This window comes from Pogoniulus pusillus, chromosome 22 (assembly GCF_015220805.1).
Source record: "Pogoniulus pusillus isolate bPogPus1 chromosome 22, bPogPus1.pri, whole genome shotgun sequence".
Classification (NCBI taxonomy): domain Eukaryota; kingdom Metazoa; phylum Chordata; class Aves; order Piciformes; family Lybiidae; genus Pogoniulus; species Pogoniulus pusillus.
The window spans coordinates 20,401,887-20,414,776 of record NC_087285.1 but is presented as its reverse complement, the minus strand read 5'-3'; the positions used below and the strand labels follow the sequence as shown (position 1 = coordinate 20,414,776).

At 50.0% G+C, this 12,890-nt stretch overlaps 1 protein-coding gene across 4 annotated transcripts in view; it reads right to left on the bottom strand.

Moving 5' to 3' along the window:
• The window catches only part of RASGEF1C (RasGEF domain family member 1C), an 89,123-nt gene extending 78,294 nt beyond the window's left edge, over positions 1–10,829 (bottom strand). For 2 of the 4 annotated variants that reach the window (XR_010306469.1, XR_010306468.1), the window contains exon 1: positions 10,610–10,691. The gene's annotated coding sequence lies outside the window, so the exon portion shown is untranslated. Of the gene's footprint in view, positions 1–10,204; positions 10,376–10,609 lie in introns of those variants that run through there. The other 2 variants (XM_064162137.1, XM_064162135.1) reach the window with 2 other exon arrangements.
• Positions 10,830–12,890: the final 2,061 nt, after the last annotated feature.

Genomic DNA, 12,890 nt, shown 5'->3' with positions numbered 1-12,890 from the left:
TTCCTGCAATGACCTAACAACAGGCATTAACTGTGCCATAAAGAACAAAGAGGTTGTTACAGAGAAGGTCCTTTAATGCAATGCAAAATATCGATGCTTTGTTAGGAGAATCACTAAATGGGCACAGGGTTCTACTGTGAGCTATTTGCTTTTAACTCATACCTGGTATCAGACAGTGATGTTATGCTAGAAAACAAAACCAACCCCCAAAGCAGCAGTTCAAAACACATACTGCAGCCTGGCAGCTTATGAATGAAATGCTCCATAGGTGTTTGGGTACATTTATAATTTACTGCACCACACTCCAGCAAATACAACAACTGCAAGGGACAAGCTGATGCTCTGCCAGCTGTCTGCACTGTGCTATGATATCTTCTGCCAGGGCTTAGCCAGCCTCACAACCAATTTCTCATTGGGGACTACAAAGATCAGCACAATCCCAAGCACAACTCCAGGCTGGGTGGGGAATGGCTGAGGGCAGCCCTGAGGAAAAGGACCTGGGGGTCTGGGCTAGTGAAAGCTCAACAGGAGCCTGCAGTGTGAGTGCAGCCCAGACAGCAACCCTGTGCTGGGCTGCAGCAAGAGCAGTGTGGGCAGCAGGGCAAGGGAGGGGATTCTGCCCCTTGGCTCTGCTCTCCTCAGACCTCACCTGGAGTCCTGGGTGCAGTTCTGGAGCCCCCAACACAAGTAGGACATGGAACTGCTGGAGCCAGTCCAGAGGAGGCCACAAAGATGCTCAGAGGGCTGCAGCAGCTCTGCTCTGAGGACAGGCTGAGAGAGTTGGGGCTGTGCAGCCTGGAGAAGAGAAGGCTTCAAGGAGGCCTTGGAGTGGCCTTCCAGGATCTGAAGGGGGCCTACAGGAAGGCTGGGAGGGACTATTGACAAGGTCTTGTAGTGACAGGATGAAGAGAAATAGGTTTAAACTGGCAGAGTGGAGATTTAAACTAGACGTTAAGAAGAAGTTCTGTCCAGTGAGGGTGGTGAGACAGTGGCACAGGTTGCCCAGGGAGGTTGTGGCTGCTCCTTCCCTGGAAGTTTTCAAGGCCAGGTTGGACGAGGCCTTGAGCAACCTGTTCTAGTGGAAGGTGTCCCTGCTTATGGCAGGGGATTGGAACTGGGTGATCCTTGAGGTCCCTTCCAACCTAAACCATTCTATGATCTAAATCACCAGCAACTGAGTAACAAACTGCAGCAACTCTGCCCATATGAGGTTTGTATTGCTGGTGTCATACAGCCATGCACACCACAGAGCTCAAATGCTGGTGGGCACCTGCACGTGCTGGTGGGCACCTGCACGTGCTGGTGGGCACAAATCCAGTCCCTGATGTGCAGAACAAGCACACCAGGCTTGCCCTGGCAATCTCCACAGAGGCTCCAAAAAAGAGCAATCTCCTCCAGGTCCTGGCACAACAGCAGCTAACCTTGTCCTCCAGCAGTGCTTAGAGATGGGGATCAATAATTGCACCTCTCCCTGCATCTCCTCTCCTTGGAGGAGGACAGAAAGTGCCAGCGAACACAGCTGCTTAGCAGGGGCAAGTGTCACAGCCTGTTGCCTGATGTGTGCACAAGGCAGGATTGGTTCAGTTACACCATAGCTTGCCCTTGCACCTTTAGAGAGAAGGGTCCCATCTCACTCTGTTCCACTACAGCCTTTGCTTTTGCCCTGCATCCAAATGTTCATAAAAAAGCACTGCCAATCCCACACAGAGGCAGGCACTCATATCTGATAGCTCCTGTAGGACTGAAGGGTCAAAAGCCTGTAGCCTTCATCTGCAACTGCCCAGGCTCAGATACTGTCCCTGCTCACATGCCCCAGGTTACTCAGCTGTTCAAAACATCTGCAAGATTACAGGTTTAATATCCGAGTCAATTTGTCACTGCAGCGTATCTTAAAGACGGCAAAGTAAAGAGAGTTCAAGCCCTGATCTTCCAAACCTTGCTTGCTTCCTAACTCAACTCTGCTGGACATGGCTGACACAGTAACCATCATTAAAATGACAAACTGATTAAAAAACAAAACCAAACCAAAACAAAGTAAACCAACCACTTCAAACAAAAACAAAACCAACTTCAACGAAGAGCTGCTGGATTCTGTCAGGTCAGGACTCTGATCCTGTGCCATGACTCAAAAAGGTAGGTCAGAAAGACAAATTAACTCTTTCAAGACATTTACCTTGGGGGTTTTTTTGCCTTTTTCTGCCAGCAGGTAACAACCTCCCCCTCTACTCTGCCCTGGTGAGGCTACACCTGGAATACTGTGGCCAGTTCTGGGCCCCTCAGTTCAAGAAGGGCCTTAGGGAACTGCTTGAAAGAGTCCCGCATAGAGCCACTAAGATAATGAAAGGAGTGGAACATCTCCCTTGTGAGGACAGGCTGAGGGTTCTGGGGCTCTTCAGCCTGAGATGTGAACTCATTCATGTTTATAAAGATGTTAAGGGTAAGCATCAGGAGGATGGAGCCAGGCTCTGCTCAGTGACATGCAATGACAGGCCAAGAGGCCAGCTGCAAGCTGCTGCAGAGAGACTTCCACGTGAACATAAGGAAAAACTTTTTCACCATGAGAGTGACAAAACACTGGAGCAGGCTGCCCAGAGAGGTTGTGGAGTTCCCTTCTCTGGGGATATTCAAAGCCTGCCTGGATGTGTTTCTGTCTGACCTGCTCTAGGAGATCCTGCCCTTCCAGGGAAGTCAGACTTGATCTTCCAAGGTCCCTTCCAACCCCTAACATCCTGTGACTTTACTCTGACCTTTGAGAAAAGCACAGAGGACCCCACTGTGTCTGTGGCTGGGTGACAGCAGGGACTGTGCTAGAGACACCCAAACATCTCCAACTACTAAACCCACTGGATCTGCAGCAGCTCCACCAGTGAAGGTTGCCTGGGAGGAGGGGCATGGAAACAAGCTACTACTCAAGTCACACAAACATTTCAAGGCTTCACACCCAAACCCAAGGGATGCTGCTCTCTAAAGGACTGAAGGACATTGAGACTGCAGGGTCAGCCCCTCTGAGCCAGTCACACACTCAGCTTTAAGCACGCTCCCAGCTCGGGAGCTCTCTAGATGCAGTTGCATGCAGATAACTAACCCTTTGCATGTCAGCACAATGAAGGCTTCCTTCTGCCTGCTCGTCAGGAGCAGTTTCAGAAGCACACAAGGTCCTTGCTTGTTCAGGCCTTGCCCAGTGTCTGGGTCACAGGATGCTTCATACAATGCTCTCACCTGCCCTTGATCTTTCAAACTGAATTCCTCTCTTGGATCCACTTGCACCTGTAACCTCGTTATTTTGGACCACGTCACCCGAATGGACGTTGAGAAGATCTCAACAGTCATCTTTGTTTTCTGCAGACCCACTGAGTACACCTAGCATCTCATCTGTGCTCTGGCTTCAGTACAGCTAAGGTTCCCTGGCAGCAATCCAGCGATGGCCACTAAGCCCTGCTGCATCCTCTCGAGCCCATGGGACAGAGCAAGGCACGGTATGAAGTCATTCCTGAAGCCTGCTCTCTTGGCTGACTGCTATAACCCTGCATATTCCTCATTCCTATGTCCTCTCGTGGGCTCCAGCCCTGCAGAAAGCATCAGGCCTTTTGTCAGTGCCAGGGAGCACCACTGCAATTTCTTGCACTTGTGGCTTTCTCTAACTGGTTTAGTTTGTGGAAGATGGGTGGAAGACAAGCCCCAGGCCCAGATGACCAGCCTGTACGTGGTATATGGTGTTTATACACATGCACTGGGACAGACTATATGTACACGGTCAGAGTCGCCGTAAGCAGGAAATGAGCCATTAAATGTGTAAGCAGTGGCACATTAATAATCAGTTTTACAGCCTAAATTAGAATCTTTGGAATTTCACAGCCAGAGACTTTTCAGTAGGTCAAAAATGTGGTAATCACACTTAATGATCACACTGTGGTGCACGCTGCAGCAGAGCTAGGAGTGAGGAAACCTGAGCAGAGTGGATACGAACTATTTGCACATTTAAGGAACCTGAAGTGGGTTTTACAACAAAATACATAGCCCAGGCAAGCAGCTTTTTGCTTTTGGTCCTGCTCTTCTAAACCAAGCTGCAACATTCCATATGGTCACAAAGATCAAACTCTGGCAGCCTCTGTATCTTCCTTTTAGCTGGCATTGAAGATTACCAAAGGCTCCAGATTCGACCCCTTAAAACTAGTGAGCGTTTAGAGGAGGAAAGCAAGCCTTTCCCAGCAAAGGAACTCGGTTTATTACTGCACTTGCCTGTGCACAGTTCACCCCAGGCAGGCCGAGTTAAAACACATTCCTGGCTACCAGCATTCTGATTCCTTTTGAACAGGAGAGCAAGAATTGACAGAGCAATCACAGTAATCCCCTGCGCTCCAAGCCAGAGAAACTCTGCCCAAGCTTTTTAAGTTGAAGACTTGTACTTATGCTCTCTTTACACCATCTTGACTTTAGGTACAACAAACTTGATGGGGAAACTGTGGAAAGAATTAGAATTTCAGCAAAACACAGTGGCTGCTAATTAAGCCTATCATGCTGCTCAGGCATAACCAAAAAGGTAAACCAAGTGAAAAAGAAAGCAGCAGTATTCTATGGAAACAAAGTCAATGTTTGTCTGCTGTGAAAGTACAATGTCAGCAGGGGAGACTGCTTGGAAGCTTCTAAGCAAGCAGGAGAGGAATATTTTTTGGTTGCTTTTTTTCTCCAGTCAAACTTGGCTGCTTCTAAAAAACAAAGCAAGGCAAAAGATGAAAGGCTTTTTTTTTTTCTGAAGCCACAGATGAAGAATACAAAGAATATTAATGACTAACAAGTCTGCCTGTAAATGCCATGAGCTTAGCTGTAGCAGGGACAAAAAGAAGAAGAGCACTGCCATTAACTAATGAAGTTTCTGATTTAACAAGCGGTGCTGAAGGATGCTTGGGTCATTTATGGGAGGGAGTGTTAGATTCCCTGTAGAGGATAAAAGGAAAGAGGGAGAGATGCCATTGTAGACGGGCACAAGCTCAGGGTGGTTGTGGTCCATTCACACTGCACATCGAGGTAGTAACATCCCAAGGAGGGCTTGGCTGGCCCTGCCACGAGTCCGGGCGCGCTGGTTCGCCGGGCAGACACTGCGGGAAACTCAAGCACTGGTACAAAGCTGTCGCTTGCCTTATGGCACAAAACACTGGATTCTGACCAATGCCATTTCCTAAAGGAAAACTCCAAAACACACAGAGGCTTGCCTTTGTCATGATTATGTGATCGGGAACGAGCATGCCTGGCCATCACAGCTCCCCAGCATCCCGCAGCGATCCAGGAGGCTCTCACTGAGAGAGGGCAAAGCGGCAAAAGGAGGGCAGGCGCCAGCCCCTCACCTCTGTGCTGCCCTGTGACAAGTGCTGCCCTGCCAGATCAGTGCAAAGCACATTCCTTCGTGTTTGAAGTTGGCCCATTCTCTCTTTTGAGAGACTCTTTGAGCTTCAGGAAATGAAGCAAAACAAAAGCAGGCGGAAAAGAAAACAACTCGGAGCCAGAAGTGACACTACGCAGGCTTTGCATTTGGAAACTGATTCATTTGCCAGCTCATAGGCACACACCTGGCACGTCTATATTTATGTGCATGGACTCACGCTCTCCGCTCTGTGGAGGCATTCTGAGTGTTTTTAAATCACAGAGAAGTCAAGAATCACTGCACTTACAGGAAAAAAAAAGGTAAAATAATACTTTTTTTTCTCTAAGGTGTGACCATTCTGGTTGTAGAGGACTTGAGGCAGCAGCTCTCCTGGCAACAGCCAGGAAGACCAAACCAGGATAGATCAAAAATGTTCCTCTGAGACTCATTTCCTCGATAGGCTACTGCTCACTCCTGCAGCCAGACTGCTCTTTGGATTGGAGCTGGATCCAGTAGATAGAATCACAGAACCAACCGGGTCAGAAGAGCCCTCCAAGCTCAGCCAGGCCAACCGAGCACCCAGCCCTAGACAATCAACCAGACCATGGCACTAAGTGCCTCATCCAGGCTTTGCTTCAACACCTCCAGGCACAGCCACTCCACCACCTCCCTGGGCAGCCCATTCCAATGCCAATCACTCTCTCTGACAACAACTTCCTCCTAACAGACAGCCCAGACCTCCCCTAGCACAACTTGAGACTATGTCCTCTTGTTCTATGCTGCTTGCCTGGCAGCAGAGCCCAAACCCAGCTGGCTACAGCCTCCCTTCAGGTAGTTGTAGACAGCAATGAGCTCTGCTTGAGCCTCCTCTTCTGGCTGCACACCCCCAGCTCCCTCAGCCTCTCCTCACAGGGCTGTGCTCCAGGCCCCACCCAAGCCGTGCTGCTCTTCTCTGGACATATTCCAGCACCTCAGCATCTTTCTTAAATTGAGAGACCCAGACCTGGACACAGTACTCAAGGTGTGGCCTGAGCAGTGCTGAGTCCAGGGACAGAATAACCTCCCTTGTCCTGCTGGCCAGAAGAAGCCTTTGTGTTGGCATGGAAATGTGGAGAGCATCATGATCCCGTGAAGGATGGCAATGTGCAAGCAAGTACTGCCACAGAGCTGTGCTGCTGCCTCTGCCTTATGGGGCTGGGAATGAAAGGCTGTAAGTTCAATGCCCAGCTTTGCCCATAACCCACAGCACATCACCAAACTCTCAGCATCTCTGGAAAATGAGGATAACAACATGTCTCAGTGGCATCACAAAGGTTTGTTAATGCTTGTAAGCACTTTGTAGATAAGGAACATCAAGACAGCAGTTAGCAGATGGATTTGGGGCACAGACAGACATAAATCCAAAGTGCTAATATCATACAGAGTTTTTAGACAAGCATAGCAGCAGATCAGCTCCCTGCCACTTAGAGGCTCTGAGCTCCATCCTCTCAACATACTCAACGCTCTGTCTTTGATCCAAAAATGAGTCCAGGGAGAATATTTACATGTTTAATGTTAATCATATGCTTAAATCCTCTGAAACTATAAAAAGGGTAAAAGAGGAAAGTGTTCTCCAGCTCCAAAACAAACACAAATTCCCAGAAGTTATATTTAGGACATAAGCAAACATTTGACCAGCAAGGCAAAGACCTTCACTACACACCTGCTGAGCTTCTGCGTCTCCAAAGAAAGCTGCAGATGGGAAGAGTGTTTTGCCTAAACAAAGTCCCTCCAGACTTTTCTAACATAACCAAAACTCTGTTATTAGAAGGATTTGAACTGCTCTTCCACAGGCAGAGCAGACTTTCAGCAAGGAAATGAGAAACAAGAGTTGACTAAATGAACCAAGGAACTCACCACACATTGAAACTTATGATTATGAATTCATTCGTTACTATCAACTCCTTCATTTATTAGCTGCCCCCTGAGAGACAACGGTTCTTCCTCAGAGGACATCTGGACCTCACCTTGCAGCATCTAGAAAGCATCTTCTCCTAATTAGCACAAAGCAAGACTAATCAAAAGGCATTGCTGCTCTTCCACAGGCAGAGCAAGGAAATGAGAAACAAGAGTTGACTAAATGAACCAAGGAACTCACCACACATTGAAACTTATGATTATGAATTCATTCGTTACTATCAACTCCTTCATTTATTAGCTGCCCCCTGAGAGACAATGGTTCTTCCTCAGAGGACATCTGGACCTCACCTTGCAGCATCTAGAAAGCATCTTCTCCTAATTAGCACAAAGCAAGACTAATCAAAAGGCATTGCCCCCACCTTTTTAAGTGCACGCCGCTCTCACCCATTTTTAGCAATGTCAAACATCTAACTTTTTAGATCCTGCTAAAATTGTAGCCCAGCTGATGTCTTGGGGCTACAAGTCCCCTTATGCTTGATGGCTGGACTGTCCACAAAGTCTCTGCTCTTGCATCAACCGCACCTTGACTCCTTTCCTACAGGTACCCATGGCAGTCGAGTGCCCCGAGCTCCAAGTGCTCACAGACACATGCCTGCGGAGCACAGTGTGCTTCAAGCTACATCCACGCCTGAAACGTGGACATTATCAGGTTCTGAAAATCTTCCCTGGAACCAGTTTAACAAGCATGTATGGTCAGAAAAGCATGAGGCAATCAAAGGACCACTATCCAGAGCATGACTGCTTTAGCAGGTCTGTAAACGTTATCCAGCTTACTCACAGAGACGTGAGGCTTCGCCAGCGACGGGGGAAAGGACAAATCACTCTCACCACCCTAAATCATCCAAGATGCTGAGTAAGGCTGCTCATTATCTTTAGGAATCCTTTAAAACTATTAGCCCCAAATTTGCTCAAATACCACTTGAAATCCTTTCTCCTGAACATCCTCAGATGAAGCTGACTTCACAGCATAACAGAAACGCTTTCTCCTCAATTACTGCCTGTTGGTGCAGTGTGCTGTATTTTAACAGCACACTCCACTTGTAAGTTTAGAAAGCTGAGGGAGCTGTGCCAGCCACATCTTACAAAGGGTTAACAAGGTAATTGCTTTCCTTGCTTGGCTGAACCAGAACTATACAAAATGCCGAGGAGGCAGAAGCATATTCTCCTACCTTCACCTGCTGTAAACAAGAACCACGAGGGATGGAATTACATCGCTGGGTGAGGCTGCCAGAAGTCCAAGGGAAGTAAACACAGCAGTAGAAATGCTGCTTTTGTTTCTCCACCTCCTTTGCAAGACACTTGGCTGTGCCAAGGGTTGTAGGTACTACAGAACAACACTAAGTTCTCTGCTAGTAATTAGCAACTTCTTAGCATGAACTGGCAGACTACATCACTGGGGAAGCCCTCTTGGGGGAGACTGAATACCCCAGAAGATACTATTGTGACTTTCCTTCTCACCATTTTCCAGTCCCTCATGATGGGGTAAACCATAAGGCACAACTCTTAAGTCTGAGCAGTCTCAGTGCATCTCTTATGATAAGCTAAGACCTCTTCAACATCTCTGGTGCCCCTGCTTTGTTCAGTACCTCCACTAGTATCATCCAAGAGGACAGCTCTAACAGCCTTCACTGCCAGGCACTTTCCTCTGGCTAGAGCCTTGACGACTCCTTTATTCTACCATTTCTTTGTTGTAATCTGTAAAGAGCTGTAGGGTAATAAATGATTGCACTCCCCTTCCTCACCCCTTCACCCAGTCGTCCTTCCCCATCCTACACATGCAGTCTACTCTTCCATCTCTAACAAACTCCATGAGGTTTACAAGAATCCTGGAAAGCAAAACACTAGCAAGGTGCATCTTCAGTGCCTAGGACGTGCCATTGACTGCATCACAAAGCACAGGTAGCCCCACAGCAGAAGCTGAACCTGGGAGAGGACTGCTGGAATAGACCTTTTCTGCTGTATTGGCTCAACAGCAATTATTAAATTCCAATCAGATTTCCTTCCTTTTGATCTACAGCTCTAACTCCTGTTAAGTCAGTTACCAATGTGGTGTTGCTCTGGATTTAAATAAGGAGTCCATAGAGCTGCTACAACAATGACAATCTTTTTATCTAGGAAATAGGATTTTTTTTCCCTCCAGAATAAATATTTTAAGGGTCAGTAACACCACAAGATGTGCCACTAGCACCCTACTCAGAAGAGACAGGGAATGATATTAAAAGACCACCAAGTCCAGAGAATACAATCCAAGCACAAATGGTTCCTCCTCTGCACTTCTCTTTCCCTCCTCACCTCCCAGTGTTTCGTGCTGTGCCAGAGCATCACTGAGGGCATCCAGTGTCCAGCATGGAGCCTCACAGAAGCCACTGAAACACCTCAAGCTTTACAGCATCACCCAGGGTACTAAAACCCTCGCTGACAGACAGGGTCTGTGCAGCTGCTCCCGTGTCCTGTTAATTAGGTACTAGGGACACGCTCACGCTGGAAGCACAGCTTCGACACAACATAGCATGACAATTTCTTCAGAGTCTCAGAAATGCAGAGCATACCAATAAACCTGAACGCTGAAACCATTTCATTGTCCCTAAGAATATGCACATTGCACCTGTTACAACCAAGGGCACTGCCTCTGTCGTGGAGCTGATTATTTCAGCCTTTAACAAGCATGTCTGGGAGGAAAAGTCCAGGAGTAAATAAAGCACAACTGAATTATTTTACTAAAAGAAATCATTACTGAGTATACGGAGAGAGGTCTTTTAAACACAAGATGAAGAAAATAATCCTTACAGTGACATTTTCCCTGAGCTTCTTATAATCGCTGAGTCAGTTGAAATTAAACGTAGCTGAAAGAAAACAACTCTGAGACTGATACCGGTAAAGTCTTACCCCGAAAGAAATGTTTAGCAGCCCAACTGCAGCCGCTCAGCCCGGCGCTCCTAGCAGAGAGGAGGGCGCGACGCTATCGGGAAGCGCTCCCCCAAACCCCAAAGCCCATCCCGGCAGGAGGGACCAGCCTGCAGCCCCCGGAGGGAGCCGGAGCCGCGCTGCGGGGTGCAGGTGGCAAATCTGGCGGCGAGCCGGTTCCTGCAGCCCAGCCCTGGCTGCGCCGCCAGCTAGGCAGCCACCAACACGAGTGGGGCTCCGGGGAAAGGGGTGGGTGGATTTTTTAAGCGGAGAGAGGAGAACGGAGGAACGCGGGAGAGGGAGGCAGCATCTCCGGCTGCGGCAGCGCGGTGCGGGCAGGGTGCTGGGGGAGGGGACGGCACCGGGACCGGCCGCGGCGGGACTCACCGAGCTACGCGCGCCTGCTGCCCCCACTGCCGTCCATAGGGGCGGCGGGGGAACTGGAGCCCGCTGCGGGCGAGAGCTGCCCCGAGATCCGCCGCATCTGCCCACCGCCGCCGCCGCCGCGGAGAAGGAGGAGGAAGAGGAGTCCGCACCGCCCCGGAGCCCCAGCGCAGCCCGGCCGCAGAGCGCCGCCTGCCCGCCGCGTCCGGGATGGGACCGGCTGCGGCGGGAGGGGCGGCGCGGCGCGGCTCGGCTCAGCCCACCCGAGGGGGCAGGTGCAGCCGCCCGGAGGTGGGGGGGCCGGCGCGGCTAGCAGCCGGGCGCGGCCCCGGAGCGGTGCAGCTGGCGGCGGAGCGGGGCCGGCTGCGCCCGGGGCGGTGGCGCCGGCGGCTGTGCACGGTGAAGGGGGCGGGGAAGGGGAAAGCGCTGCTTGGAAGCGCCTGGCCGGGCGTGAATCTGCCCCGAGAGGGCTTTTAATGAAGTGCAGATGTTCCCTAATGTAATTATATCGTCCTCTTCCCGATAATTGGCTTTGGCAGTCGTGCCGATCGAAATCCCCCCGCGCCGCTGCCGTGCAGCCCCTCCCGCTGGCTCGGCGGCGGGGGGAGCCGGGGCCTTCTGCTCACACGGCGGCTGCAGCCTGCCCTGCGGACCCAGGACCCCGCTCCTGCCAACCCTGCCTTTACGTGCAAGCTTTTGTCTCACAGCAGGTGAACCTCTGGTAGGACGGGAGGCCAGAACGTCCGAGTTACACAGACGAAAGGTCACAGCAGATGCTGGGGATGGGCCATGTAATGGAACGGGAGCACAGCACCACTTTAAGGTGGCAGCAGAGGATGACCTAGCTGGATGAGCTGCTCCTTCACCATACCTGTGCTCCCCGCAGGCCAGGTGAGCTGATGCCAGTTCAAACACTCCAGTTCTCCCCAGCTTGGTTTGTCTTCAGAGAAACTGCCAATGAAGACACGCTAATACAAGCCAGGTGTGTGGGCGTTTTATGCCTGTATTGTGGGGAAAATGGATCAAGCCCACAAATTCAGCAGCCAACACAAGGTAAATGATTTCCAGTCACTACAGGTCTCAGACCTGACTTCTTTCACTCGATGACTCAAAGCTGAAACTCAGCCGTGCCATGCCTGCTGACACTCCGGCACTCTGAGGAGTTTAAATACTTGAGATAAACAGGATTGGGGAATTCTCCACCCCAAGGTTGCAAAGGGGAGCAGCAGCAGGCAGCCTGAACATATCTCTCTGTGTCAACCTGGGCAGTATCTGAGGGGATGGGCATTCCTACGTGTTAACACAGACTACAGGTTGAAGAGAGCTTACTCCACCCCCGAAAGAGACCATGCCCTGCCTGCTCCTCTTCCACAGTCCAGGATCTCAGCTGCCAGCTTCTACCAACTTGGTTTTAAGTGAAGGCAAGTCACTGTCCTTTCAGACAGTGATGAAGTTCTCAGTCCAAGCCTACAACTATAAGGCACTCTGCCAGTTTGTGTTTACCCCCATGACACCAGCAGAACACCTGTGGACTGAGAATTGTTTTGTTCCTATGCAAAGGGTAATAAAGGGGTAGCCTCTACCCAGAGACTGGGGCTACATCAGCGTTAATTCTGGCCTCAAGCCCATGCTCCAAGCCTGCCCCTGTGCAGGTTTTTCCTCTGGAACAGACTAGCATTGCAGCCAGGCAAGATTAGCACCAAGAGGGTGGCTCTGCAGGCCCATCTTAATGACAGAGAGATGCTGAATTGCACATCTAGATCCTTCTGCACAAGGATTTCTGCCTTTTTCTCAGCAGTAGAAATGCTCCTTGGTTTTGCAGCTGTGCTCCGCATATTGCTGAGATGGGAGCTCACAAGCTGTGCCTAGCATGGGGCATCCCTGGTTTGCCTTTGATGGGGCCCCTTTGGGCTTTTTCTCACTCTCTAATACACCAGTGGCTGCCCAGAGCCAGGGAAGCCTACGTGGTCACAGAGACTGAAGTGATGCTGTGTCTTCCAGACACTGTTTTTTACATACCTGCATTCTGTTCACTTGGGTTCCTCAGAAAGCAAAGGCTTGGAGAAGGTGTAGTGCCAGTGGAAGCTGTGTGTGTTCCCTGAGCACAGGTGCAGTGGCAGCAGATAGCTTAGGAGGCAGGATAGGGGTGAAGAAGCCCAAACCATCCTTTCCTCCAGTTTCATTTCAGCCACAGTAGGATCTTTTCTTAGAAGGATATAACTGTAAAAAAAAAGGTGAGGAAAACACAAAATCAACACAGCCTGGAACACCACAGCTTGAATGA